At 43.5% G+C, this 14,554-nt stretch overlaps 1 pseudogene; it reads right to left on the bottom strand.

The window, feature by feature from the left end:
* Nucleotides 1-11,741: 11,741 nt before the first annotated feature.
* Nucleotides 11,742-12,178, bottom strand: LOC101600222 (annotated as a pseudogene).
* Nucleotides 12,179-14,554: the final 2,376 nt, after the last annotated feature.

Genomic DNA, 14,554 nt, shown 5'->3' with positions numbered 1-14,554 from the left:
CTTTAATCCCAGCACTTGGAAGGTAGAGATAGGAGGATTCCTGTGAGTTTGAGGCCAACCCGAAACTATATAGTGAATTCCAGGTCAGCCTGGGTTAGAGCAAGAACCTACCTCAAAAAAAAAAAGAAAAAGAAAAGAAGGAAACTGCAGTACTCCTGATCACCTCCCAAATGCTCGGACTCTAGGTGTATTCCACCACACCTGGCCGATTCAGAACTATTTATTAGTTCTATTTGTTCAGCTTGCAACTAAGAATTTTGTGATGCAATAGAAGGAAAGAGGGCATCTTGTGAGGCTAGATGAGCCCTAGGACCCTTTGAGTTTATGAATCAAGACACAACCATGCAAGTTTATGAACATCCAGGAAAGCTGTGGAAGAGTAAGGTACGGATTTGCCTTCCTTCCAGAGGGATAAAGACAGACTCGCCATCGCACCAAAGGGATCAGAATTCCAAATGTGTGGTTGAGGGGAGCACAAGACTGACAATTATGTTGTTTGTAAATAAGCATTCACTAGCCCCTCTGAAGTCCCGTTTCCTATGGGCCTCTTTCTCTTTTCCACTTCAACCCCAGCCCCATCACAGAAGAACTCCCTGCAGATCCCTACCAATACCCATGGGTACTTGGGAAAACACAAAGTGAGAAATATTCAAATTTGGTCTCCCCAAAGAGAAACCTCAATGTAATAAAAGGTTTGATGAGCCAAGTGTGGTGGTGGACACCTTTAATCCCAGCACTTAGGAGGCAGAGGTAGGAGGATTGCTGTGAGTTCAAAGCCAGCCTGAGACTACATAGTGACTTCCAGGACAGACTAGGCTAGAATGAGACCCTATCTTGGAAAAAAAAAAAAAAGTTTAATGAAAATGGTCCAGCCTTATTGGTTTCCATGGAAAAGAGAAAATTCCTTTTTATGGGGAATGACCTTTACCCCTTCCAGCAGGGAGGATGGGGAGAAAGAAAAGACCTAAGGAAGAAGTCACCTTCTGTGAGCAGTGTAGGAGCAAGCACTTTCCTATGTGTGTCCAAGGCTGGGCTTGCGGTGGTGACAGCCTGGGCCAAGTGGGTCTGTTGCTTTGTGGTGCGGATGTTTCTTCACTTCTTTGCCTGACTTCTTTCAAGTATAGGAAGGAAAGTATCTTTAGGTGACATGTAAATTTCTTATATGAAGTAACAATCTGAATGATCTTGTTAATTAAGATAATAGTCCCAAATCTGAAAAGATGCCCACTAGTTTCCCCATAGTTCATCTAACAGTAACAAAAATGACATAGCATCAAATGTTCAAGTGCAGGGTTGAAGAGATGGCTCAGTGGTTGAAGGCACTTGCGTGCAAAGTCTGCTGATCCAGGTTCAATTCCCCAGTACTCACATAAAAGTCAGATGCACAAAGTGGCACATGTATCTGGAATTTGGAGGCTGTGGTGCCCACTCTTGTTCATTTTCTCACATACTCTCAACTATCTACTTGCAAATAAATATTTTTTAAATATTAAAGTGCAGCAATAATACCAAGAGACATAGTTCCAGTAAAATAATTTATTTGAAATCTGGACTCATGAAGTAAATTTTTCCTGTAACTATGTAACACTGAACCTGCAGGGGAGACACCAGAAGCAGAATTGTGCAAGGCCTCATTACAGACCATTTTTATTTCAGAACAGCTCACAGTGTGTGCTAACTGGGTTGGGGGGATAGTTTTGTTAATGGTGGTGTGTGTGAATGTGTGTATAATGTGTATACATATGTCCATGTGTGTGAACATGGCCACACCTGTACATGGTGCACATGTGGAGGTCAGAGGACAATTTTTTTGTGGGGGATGGGGGTTCAAGTTAGGGTCTGGCTCTAGCCCAGGCTGACCTGGAATTGACTATATAATCTCAGGGTAGCAATCCTACCTCTGCCTCCAAAGGGCTGGGGTTAAAGGTGTGCACCACCACGCCCAGCTTTAGAGGACAATTTTTAAATTGATCTCCACTTCATTTGAGACAGTGTCTCTTGTTCAGTGCTCTATTTTGTTTGCCAGTCTAGCTGGTCTGTGAGCTTCTGGGAGTTTCTTCTGTCTCTGCCACCATCTCGCTATAAGTGTTCTGGACTTCTTAAAGTGTGAGTTCTGGAGACCTTAACTCAGGCGTTCATGCTTGCTTGGAAAGCACTGATCCACTGAGCCTTCTCTCCTGCTCCTATGTTAACTATTTTTTAATTATTTTATTTATTTATTTATGAGAGGGGAAGAGAGAGAATGGGTGTGCCTAGCCACTGCAAATAAAGTCCAGATGCATGGCATGCACCATCTTGTGCATCTGGCTTTACATAGGTACTGAGGAATCAAACCTGGGTTCTTAGGCTTCACAGGCAAGCACTTAACATATTCTTGAGCAGCCAGAATTTAAAGTGGAATCTGTTCATGATGGCTAATTTTATATATCAACTTGACTAGGCTATGGTGCCCAGTTTATTTTTTTAATTTTTTGTTGTTTATTTTTATTTGAGAGCCACAGACACAAAGCAAGTGGCAGAGAGAGAGAGAGAAAGAGAATGGGCACACCAGGGCCTCCAGCCACTGCAAACAAACTCCAGATGCATGCACCCCCTTGTGCATCTGGCTAACATGGGTCCTGGGGAATCAAGCCTCGAACTAGGGTCCTTAGGCTTCACAGGCAAATGCTTAACTGCTAAGCCATCTCTCCAGCCCTGGTGCCCAGTTTTTAATTGCACAAATTTTACTGTACAGGTATTTGTAAATGTGATTATATTTACAATCCATACACTTTAAGTAAAACAGAACACCCTACTGAATGTGCACAGGCCACTTGTCTATTGAAGACTTAAAGAGCAGGACAGGCTTCCTTAATAAGAATCAATTATTGCCTCAAGATTTCTACATAGAAACCCAGCCTGCTGGCTCACCTTGTAGATTCAAGACTCAAGACTGCAACATTACCTCTTACCTGAATATCTAGTTAACCAGCACTACAGATTTCAGAGTTCATAACAGTGTGAGCCAAGTCCTTCGAATAAATCTTTGTCTCTGGCTCACTCTTTCTCTTACCCTCCCTATCTCACTGGTTCTGTCTTTGTCATTGTCCTAACAAACTATTTCCTAATTATTAGTACATTAAGAGTGGTAAGTTTATTTTTTTAAGTTTTACTTCATTTTTGTAATTAACAAATTTTTCCTTGGCTTTATTCAGCACTTGGTACTTAATCTGATAGAAGTTCAGCTTTAGTTTCTGAATTCTGAAATGTACTTCCACACAGAAATAATACACTTGCCAGTATGCCTTCCATTGTTCCAAATAAAGTTAGAAATAAATTTTCATCTAATCTGTAAAACAAGATTTCATCAGATGTCATGACTGACCAAGAGGAAAAACGAAATAATCTCTCTGATCCCAATGACATCAAAATCAATGTGACATTTAGGTTGAAGAGAATTATCCAGTAATTTTGTAAAGACACACTTGCATTGGCCCTAACATTAATGTTTAAAATTTTTTTAAATTATTTATAAATACATTTAGCTTCAGAAGTAACATGAACCCATTCTCTTTAGGGACTTAAGCAGCAATGTAAAACAACAACAAAACTTTAAACATTGCCACAACAGCATGCTTGAATTAACTGCCTCAACTCCTAGTTCTTTCCAAAGATGATTACAGTGTTCAGTTTAGTGTATATACTTATGACTATTTTCTCATGGGATTTATATGCACACAGCAGTTCCTGTGGAAATACTGTGGAGGTTAGGGCTCAGAATCCAAAGCCTGGCTCAGGTTTGGGGGATGTCTCAGTAGATGAAAGCACTTACATGGAGCCTGAGTGTGATTCCCTAGCGCCATGTTTAAAAGCTTTACATGGCCACACATGCCTGTCCTCAGTCCTGGGAGGGAGTGGTAGAGACCAGAGAATTACTGGGGTGCACTGGTCAGCCAGTTCAGTGAGACACTTTGTCTCAAGGAAACACTAGGAAAGGACACCTGACATTCGCTGGCCTCCACACATGTGCATACCACACACACACACACACACACACACACACATACACAACACAAACCTGGCTTCACGGCTTATTACTTGTGTGATATTTAACATCTTCATGTCCCATTGCTCTAATCTGTAAGGTGGAGATAATAATCATGCCCAGTTAATTCATAAGGTTGATCTGCGAATGCAGTGAGTCCATTCATGTAAAGCAGCTAAAACGGTGTGGCATGTAACAAGAACTACAAAGCATTGGCTATCACCATTTCCCATCCCTTTTTTTTTCCTAACATAAATGGCATCCTACTAGATATTATCTCGCAAACCTATTAAATTTATTAATGCACTGCGGAAATTGTTCCATGGTATGATGGATAAAATGTGGCTCTCTACTTTCCAATATCAAGTCTTATTTTCTGTACTATTTTTCAAATAGTACCTTGAAGAAATTTCCCCATTTAGTTGGGCAGCTTACATCTTTTTCTATATGAACACAAGCATCTAAGTTTGAAATGTTTGGTAAATGAAAAAGTGTTATGAAAACATGACCTGTCCACAGGACTTCACTGGTACAGGTAAGAAGACCCTGCTGCTACCCGGGATGAGCCTGTCTTTTGGGTGACCTGCATTCATCTTTGAGCTCATGCCTCACCTATGTTGCGGGGGGGGGGGGGGCATTGAACTAGCATCTTGCTGTAGTCCAGGCTGACATAGAATTCATTATGTAATCTCGGGATGGCCTCAAAGCCACGGCAATCCTCCTACCTGTGCTTCCTGAGTGCTGGGATTAAAGGCATGCACCACCATGCCTGGCCTGGCCTCACTTTTAATCTACAAGTGGATTTAAAATCTGAATTGGGGGCTGGAAAGATGGATTAGCAGTTAGAGCACTTGCCTGCAAAACCAAAGGACCCAGGTTTGATGACCCAGGACCTACATAAGCCAGATGCACAAGGTGGTACATGTGTCTAGAGTTTGTTTGCAGCAGCTGGAAGCCCTGAAGTGCCTGTTCTGTATCTGCCTTTCTTTGTCTCTCATAAGTAAATAAATAAATAAAAATAAAATAAAATCTGAATTGGGACATGATAGAAAAATTATGGGGAGATAAGAAAACGGAGAGTCTGACTGAAGTCTCTCACCATCTGAGAAGCAAGAATTCCAGCATAATTAGCTACATTTGCTAAAGGGTAGTCCTGAAATTCTTTTCTGAATCAAAGCCAGGCATCCTAGGTTTGCCTAACTCAAGGTCTATAAAGATCAAGGGCTGTTGAGGGTTGCCAACGTGTATCTGCTTCCTCATTTTCCCCCTGACAGCCTGGAAGGGTCAGGAATTGCAACCACATCTGGCTCAGCCTATTGGTATCCACCTCCAATCTGAGTGGGAAGGGGCAGGAATTTGGGCTAAACTGGTGCTCAAAGGGCAGGTGAAAGGGGCTGAGAGGATGAGAGGGGCTTCTCTCATCTTCCCAACTTTGCCCTTGGGCTGTTCCAGAAGTGGGCACCCATAGCAGCATCTGATACAGGACCTGGCACAAAGCAGGCAAGTGCTTCTTGTTAAAGTAAATAAATGGATTAAACTTTTACTATACTTGGGCTAGAGAGATGGCTTAGCGGTTAAGGTGGTTGCCTGCAAAGCCAAAGTACCCAGGTTTGATTCCCCAGGACCCACATTAACCAGGTGGCACACATGTCTGGAGTTCATTTGCAGTGGCTGGAGGCCCTAATGTGCCCATTCATTCTCTCTCTCTCTCTCCCTCTTCCCCTGTCAAGTAAATAAATAAATAAAATATAAAAAACTTTACTATACTTTATGAGGCATATTTCATATTTTTTAAAAGGTAGGCAGGGAGCCAGGCATTGTGGCACATACCTTTAATCCTAGCACTTGAGAGGCAGAGGTAGGAGGATCACTGTGAGTTCAAAGCCACCTTAAGATTGCATAGTAAATTCCAGCTCATCCTGAGCTAGAGTGAGACCATATCTCAAAAAAAGGAGGGGGGTGTGGATTCTGCTCACAGTACAACAATTGATTTTTTTTAAGTGAAGTGTGTGAGAAAAAAAAAAAGGAACTTAAATCTTTTTAGCCAGGCATGATAGTGCACATCTTTAATCCTAGCACTCAGAAAGCAGAGGCAGAGGCAGAGATGGAGGATCGCCTTGAGTTCAAGGCCACCCTGAGAATTCCAAGTCAGCCTGAGCTAGAGCTAGAGTGAGACCGTACCTCGAATTAAAGAAAAGAAAAAACTCTTTTTAGAAGCAGTGGGAAAGGAATGCACCAGAAGGGAAAATGCTGGAATGGAAGGTGATTTGCTAGTGGGCATTGGAGCAGCTTAAAAAGACAGCACTCACTCCCTGCATATGTTTGATGGTAGTGGTGGCTTGTTTGCTTGCATGCTTCTGTTGTAGTTTTACTTATTTATTTGAGAGACAGTATGAGTGTGCCAAGGCCTCTTGCCACTGCAAATGAACTCCAGATACATGCCATAAAGGCTTTATGTGGGTACTGGAGAATCAATCCCATGCCACCAGGCTTTGTAAGCAAGCTCCTTTAACTGCTATGCCATCCAGACCCTTCCCTGCAACTGTTTGCTTCTGGTGGCCTGGAAGGCTTCTGTCTATGGAAGGCTGGGTTGGGGTAGAAAGCCCTCCTGAGGTCTGGCTGTGAAAGTGAGTGAATGGGGCTCCTGAGGTCCAGCCAGCCCAGGGCCCTGAAAGACTTCCAGGCCCTGTTTCCTACACAGGGTCAACTGAGGCACCTCCCTTTCCACAGTCCATTCCTCCTCAGAAGAACTTTCTTGCCTTCATTTCACACCTACCCACCATTTCTTTTTTTTTTTAAATTTTTTATTTATTTATTTGAGAGCGACAGACACAGAGAGAAAGACAGATAGAGGGAGAGAGAGAGAATGGGCACGCCAGGGCTACCAGCCTCTGCAAATGAACTCCAGACGCGTGCGCCCCCTTGTGCATCTGGCTAACGTGGGACCTGGGGAACCGAGCCTCGAACCGGGGTCCTTAGGCTTCACAGGCAAGCGCTTAACCGCTAAGCCATCTCTCCAGCCCTTACCCACCATTTCTTGATTCTCCTTGACTCTTGACTGTAGCCCTCCAGGTTTCTACCTTAGTCCTCACAGTAGCTGCTTTGCCAAACCCTCAAGCCTGCTCTTATACCTGCTCTTCCCTTGCTGCCACACCCTCCCAAGGGGCCATCATTTAGATGGGAAACATTTCCTGAGCACAGACCTGCAGAGCTCACTGCCCACACAGCTCCTCTTCATGAAGGTCCTACAGGCTCCCTGTGCATTCAGAGAACTCCCTGTTCCTTCATCTGGCCTGCCAAAATACTCCATCCGGGAAGGCTTCCTGGACTAGGGAGATGGCTCAGCAGTTAAGGCACTTTCCTGCAAAGCTAAAGGACCCAGGTCCAACTCCCCAGTACCCACATAAAGCCAGATGCACAAGGTGGCTCACATGTCTGGAGTTTGTTTGCAGTGGCTAGAGGCCCTGGCATGTCCATTCTCTCTCTCTCTCTCTCAAACAAATAAATAACATGTTTTTTAAATGGTCTCCCCAGATCTCATCCTACCCCTCTGAAAGATTTCCCTTCACAGATCTATTAACACATGTTCAAGATCTATCTCCAGAGAGGCCTTTCATCAGTGCCCTTTCCCAGAGATGTGCTGGGTTTTGAGGGGTTGTTTGCTTTGTTGGTTTTTGGTTTTTGTTTGTTTGTTTTTTGGTTTTTCAAGGTAGGGTCTTGCTCTAACCCAGGATGACCTGGAATTCACTATGTAGTCTCAGGGTGACCTTGAACTCACAGCAATCCTCCTACCTCTGCCTCCCAAGTGCTGGCATGTAGCACCACACCGAGCTTCCCAGGGATGTACTATAACCTGTGAGTATAACACACAAGGGTCTTCAGCCTGATCGCCCTCATACTCCAGACAGGACAGAGCCCACCCTCTGTTCCTGCACACAACCCATCCCATCTTCCTATGGCTCTCTTCTCCTTTGCCTAACTAATTCCTTTTTTCTTTTTCTTTTTCTTTTTCTTTGTTTTTTTTTTTTTTTTTTTTTCAAGGCAAGGTCTTACTAGAGCCCAGACTTCAAACTCAGTGATTCTTCTATCTCAGCCTCCCAAGTGCTGGAACTAAAGGCATATGCTCAGCTCCAATTGTTTTCTTCAAGAACAAATTGAAGGATCCTTCCCTCCACAAAGTCTTCACTAATAGATTTCTGGGGAGGGAATTACCATGGGATATTTTTTTATAATCATGGAAAATGTTAATAAAAATTTAAAAATTAAATTAAAAAAAATAGACTTCTGTCAACCCTCTAGAGTGAGACATGCTCTCACTTATCTCTGCCAGAGTGATCACAGGGTATCAGTGGCATAGGTTGGTGGTCCTTCCATCCCTCACTGACACCTACACCCCAATGCTCAAGCTCGTAAGAGTACAAATTACATCTCCCCTATCTTTATATCTATGTTCTGAATGTTTGTGTCCCTTCTGAAATTCATGTTGATACGCACTCCCCACTGTAGTGATACAAGGGGGTGGGCTTTAGGAGGTGCTATGCCAAGGCTTTCCTTGTAAAAGGACTTGAGGGAGCAAGTTCACTTTTCCACCCTTGCACCATGCAAGGACACCTAGACTTGCCATCCATGAGCAACACCTCTTCTCAAAAATGCCAAACCAGCCAACTCCTCAGTCTTGAACTTCTAACCTCCAAGACTGAAAGAAAATACATTGCAGTCATGTGTGAATTATCCAGTCCTGAATATTTTACTAAAATAGCCCCCAAAAGATGAAGATAATTTCTCTAGCCCCTGACTGTATTTCACAAATATCCAATATCCAAGAATGAATAAATGCTTTGCTACACTCACTCTGTCCTAAAGCCATATACACTGCTTAGATTAGCCCCAGAAATATACCAGCCCCAGAAGTTGTTCCTCAACACACAGCCAGAGGCTTAGACCTCTCCAGCTTTGGTCAGGGTAAACCCACCTTTGTGAGGCTGGGTCAGAAAGTCAGCATAAATCTTTTAGGAATTAGCGATAAGGCAGGTCCACCTGGGCAGCTGGGCATTTTGCCATCCACCACACTGAAAAGTCATCCTTCATCAAAAGGTCTTTGAGCTGAAATTTCTTCCAGTCACATGCCTGAGCTGATGCAATTGTGTTCCAGAGGTTATAAGAGAAAAGTTACTGGCATCCGTGTCTGCAAGAGCCCATGCCTTGTTTCTGTTTATATGGCAAAGGTTTTCATAACAGTCAGCCATCTCAAGGGAAGTGTACACACAGCTTGCCTGACCAGAACCCAGTAGGAGGAGAGCACAAGCTATGTCAGGTGGAAAGCAGAGAGCCCTGAGGGAATAACAGCACAGTCAGCACTCTCGCTGGGGCACTCAGGACAGCAGACAGCTTGTGACCCTTCTCAGAAATAAGAGCAGCAGCTTGGGCATGGTGGTGCTCACCTTTAATCCCAGCCCTGGGGGATAGGGGGAGGTGGGCAGAGGTAGGAGGATCACCATGAGTTTGAGGCCACCCTGAAACTACATAGTGAATTCCAGGTCAGCCTGGACTAGAGTGAAACCTACCTCAAAAAAAAAAAAAAAAAAAAAAAAAAAAAGAAAGAAAGAAAGAAAAAGAAATAAGAGCAGGAATCATGTGTTTCTGTATGCATCCCAAGGCCAAAGGAATGGAGTGTTTCTTCATTCAAACACAGTAAAGGAACAAAACACTCCATTGGACCTAGCCAAAGTAACCTTTTCATTGTTAATAGAGGCATATTATGCATGAGGAGTCAGGACTGAAAGAGAAAGTGGTACCATGAAGTGATCCTGTCCCTTGCTTACAGCATGCAGAGCTCATATTCAAATCCATCCCTCACATCGTATCTGAGTCTCTGAGACTGCTGGGGAAGGAAGGGATGATTTCGTTTGCTAGTAGAGTAGAATGTGAGACACCTCCAAGACAGGAAAGAAGCCAAATTTGTTTTTTTGCTTGTATTTAAACTTATTCAATATTTTTAATACTTTATTTTTATTTAGTTAGTTGAGAGAGAATGAGGGAGAGAGAAAAAGAGGGAGAGAGAATGGGTGCACCAGGTTCTCCAGCTGCTGCAAACAAACTGTAGAAACATGCACCACCTTGTGCATCTGGTTTATGTGGGTCCTGGGAAATCCAACTTGGGTCCTTTGGCTTTGCAGGCAAGCACCTTAACCATTAAGCCATCCCTCCAGCCCTAAAAAATATTTTTATTTGTTTTCAAGAAGAGAGAGAGGACACACCAGTGCCTCTAGTGCTGCAAACAAACTGCAGATGCAAGCACCACTTTGTTCATCTGGCTTTACATGGGTAATGGGGAATCAAACCCCGGTGGTTAGGATTCGCAGGCAAGCACCTTAACCACTAAGCCATCTCTCCAGCCTTTATTTAAATTTTGAAACAAGGTTTCAGTTGCCCAGCCTGGCTTTCAGCTATGTGGGTCAGGCTTGCCTTGAACTTTTAGTCCTCAGAGCTCAGCTTCTCCAACAGCTGAGATTATGGTCCTCTACCACCCTGCTTCTAAAAGTGTTTCCAAATTAAGAATTCCTACCCTGTCTTTGTTTTTAAAAATAAACAAGTTTATTTGTAAATTTAGCCAGCATACATAACTGACCTAAAAACTTCAATAGGATAAATTTAAAAACCACTTGGAAGGCCATCTCTATAAAAGGGATTTCCCAAGGACAGTAACCAGATGTAACCCTGACCCCATGCCAACTTAAGTGGCAGAGGCCTAATAACCTGGAGCTATGCTCCTCCCCAACACGTTCACATTAAAACTCCACAAGGAACATAGAATTCCTTAGAAAGGGATAAAAATAAACAAAACCCCTCAAACCTAGCTATGAGACAACACAATGAAAAGCTTCACTAACTAGTTTAGATTAGTAACAGATGCTGGTGTGAATAACTTATTTATTCTAGAGCCCTTATAAATAAAATTCCCCCATTAGTGTATGCATTATCAGCTAGAGGGTTAGTTAACATGTGGTAGAATGAGGACTTATGCAAGGTATACTACGCATAGCATTTTACTACTATGAAAACAAGTGCAGTCTAGTTAGAGGAAAACCAACTGGACTCTATATTACACACACCTTAATGACAAGACTCCCCACCACCTGTGAATGTAAAACATTTAATTTAAAAATGTTGACACTACAATATATAAAATAGCTATTATAAATGCACATAGTGTATTCTATAGCTGCCAGGTTTACTTTCTTTTCTTTTTTCTTTTTGTTTTTTTTTTTAGGAAACTGTAAGTTACACTGTGGTTAAGACTTGTATCTTCAACCCTTGAAAAAGCCCACATTCTATCACAGTGATGTATAGTCAGACTTAACAGCCCCAATTGTTAAACACTTGGATCAAGTCATAACCAGTTTTGTTGCAAAAGGACCCTGTAAACATTTATTTATCAATTCTAGTACTTGAATAGCTACCCAACAAGTCATAAACACACAGAAACATGCATCATGAGAAGCAAGAAATATCACCCACCCCTTCTGCATATTAGCAACTTGTCACTCCTGAGCCAGAGTGCTCACATCACTGAGGTCTGTGAAGTCACTTTTTGCATTCATCCTGAGTGAAAGATGGAATGACTTAAGTGCAAATGCAACATATTATAAACAATTTCTTACAAAAAAGTCACAAATTAAACCAAAGTATTTTACAGAATTTACTACAAAACGCCATAAAACTGCCTTCGCTTAAGCTCTCTCTCCCCGTATCCGGCGAGCCAACGGGATGTCTTTGGGCATGATGGTAACTCTCTTGGCGTGGATGGCACACAGATTAGTGTCTTCAAACAAACCCACCAGGTACGCCTCACTAGCCTCCTGGAGCGCACCAATGGCCGCACTCTGAAACCTCAAGTCGGTTTTGAAGTCCTGGGCGATCTCTCTCACCAACCTCTGGAAGGGCAGCTTTCGGATGAGCAGCTCAGTGGACTTTTGGTAACGCCGGATCTCTCAAAGCGCCACGGTCCAGGGCCTGTTAGCGATGAGGCTTCTTCACCCCGCCGGTAGAGGGAGCGCTTTCCCTGGCCGCTTTGGTGGCCAGCTGTTTGCGGGGGCGGCAGGGGGGTGCTTTTCCACCAGTAGACTTACGAGCAGTCTGCTTGGTTCGGGACATTTTCTTTCACCCAAAGCCGAAGTCTCAGGCCGTCTCTCTGATCGCAGCGACGCGGTGGGAGCCCAGCAAAGTGCCGCAGTCGCCTACCTAAGCGACGATGCTACTGAAAGGAACAACCAAACCGCTCTGCCCCTACCCTGTCTTAATCCGTGTAAACTCCAAGTCTGGAGGCACTGCGTCTCCAGTAGATATTACACATTTTGACTGTCTTGACTCATCTCACCCTGGACACGGGAAATAAGGGTATTCAGGATGTTCAGTCTGAAGCCAGGTGTGGTAGCTCATACTTGGGGAGGCTGAATAGGAGGATCATTGTGAGTTAGAGATGAGCCTCACATAGAGCTAGACCCTGTCTCAAAAAATAAAGAAAAAAAGAAAAGGAAGGGAGGGAGAGGTAAAAGAAACCCAAGCCAGGTGTGGTGGCGCATACCTATAATTTCAATACATAGGTTGAAGCAGGAGGATTACCAATAATTCAAGGCCAGCTTTCCTCCAAACTGCCTTCATTTCTGAGCAGAAATGTGTCAGCAAATTAAGTTCAAGCCAGGCCTGTGTACCTGAACTCTATGTGAAGAAGGGATATTTTCATAAAAGTTTGTCCATAGGGGCTTAAAATAAATTATGAGCCTTTTTGCATGTGTATGGTGTGTATATGCACATCCACGTTTGTATGTATGCGTGCACATGTATGCATGGAAGCCACAGGTGTCTCCCTCTATTTCTCTACCTTACTTAATGAGACAAGGATTCTCCCTGAACCTAGAGCTCACCAATTCAGCAAGCTAGCCAGCTTGCCCAGGGGATCCCACCTCTGCCTCCTGAGTGCCAGGATTGCACGTGTTCACCACCATGCCTTCCATTTATGTGGGTTCTAGGATTCCAAACTCAGATCCTCACACTTCAGTGACAAGCACTTATTCAACTGAGCTATATGTGCAGCCCACAGAACCATCATACTTTTTGTCTTCTCATATAAGGCAAGGCCTATATAAGAGCTTTGAAATGTCTTTCTAGCTAGGTGTCCAGCAGCCTGTTGAAGTGGTGAGGAAACAATTTTCAGAGTCAAACACATGTTCACTGTGGAAGCTCCAAGTTCTCAGGAAGCAAGTCCAACAAGAGCACTGAAAACTGTCCAACACTTATCTTGGCATATGAAGCAGGTTCATATTCAAAGTATGGGGTACAGCACACAGAACTCTGTCCTCTTCCTTAATTCACCTGTTTCTACTTTGAATTCTTATTTCCTTTTGTGAGGGATTGAAGTGGCTCAGCAAGAGGTGAAACCTATTTTCCCAGCCTATGAGTGTGGACTGGTCCTGTGGCCTGCATTGACCTGTGTTATGTGGTGGAAAGACTATGTGTCTTCTGACCTTTACCTCTAAAAGCTGCACAGCCTTTGCACTTAGCGTCTTGGAAAGTGTCTTCCATGCTGTGGAGCAGTTTAGGATGAAAGAATTGTGGGGCGAGATGCTCAGCCACCATGCCATCAGGCATGTGACATTTAGATTATCCAGCGACAGGCAGCATCATGACCACTGACTGCTACATGAGTGACCCTAAGCAGTAGAGCCTCTCCAGGCTAACCTACTCTACCAATGCACACAAAGTATGAGCAAATAAACAGTGATTCTTTGGGCGATTCAGTTTTGGAGGATTTCAGGGTGATTGATTAGGCAATAGAGAATGTACACTCCCAGTGGCTGAAAACACATCCTTAGTCAATTCAGGAAAGTGACTCTTATGTTAACTTTTCCAGGGAAATGCAAACACCCATTTGCCCCAGATAGTGGCACATCAACAATAGACAAGAGAAACAATCCCACCCAAGTTTAGCTGAGGGAACAGCAAGTTCATTGGGGTTACTTCCAGGTATATATGAGTGAGTGGTTACTGACAGAAGCGTGGATGATTCAGAGGCAGCTGCATCACCAAGACCCCACCACAGCACGGCCATGACTCATGGACACTGCATCCCTAGAGCTCACTGCACGACTTGCAGGCAGCTCGGTATGTGGAATTTTTTTCTCTCAATCAGTTCTTACTCTTTTTTATTTATTTGTTTGAAAGGAGACAGAGAGAAAGAGAAAGAAAGAATAGGGCATGCCAGGGCCTCCTGCCACTGCAAGTGAACTCCATGCACATGTTACTTTGTGCATCTGGCCTTACATGGGTATTGGGGACTCAAACCCCCACCGTTAAGACTTTGCAAGCAAGCACCTTTACCTACTGACCATCTATCCAGCCTATACTCTATATAACCGTAAGGAAAGGCTTTGTGGACCTTGCAAGTTTGAGGAACTTCCTGAGTGAGACTTGTGAAGTCTTTACAGCCTGCAACTTGTTTACTAGTTCAAGTAGCCTATGTATAAATTTGGA

The sequence above is a fragment of the Jaculus jaculus genome, chromosome 12 (assembly GCF_020740685.1).
Source record: "Jaculus jaculus isolate mJacJac1 chromosome 12, mJacJac1.mat.Y.cur, whole genome shotgun sequence".
In the NCBI taxonomy this organism is placed as follows: domain Eukaryota; kingdom Metazoa; phylum Chordata; class Mammalia; order Rodentia; family Dipodidae; genus Jaculus; species Jaculus jaculus.
Note: the sequence above shows the minus strand (reverse complement) of the source record. Positions and strands in the feature narration are given on the sequence as shown.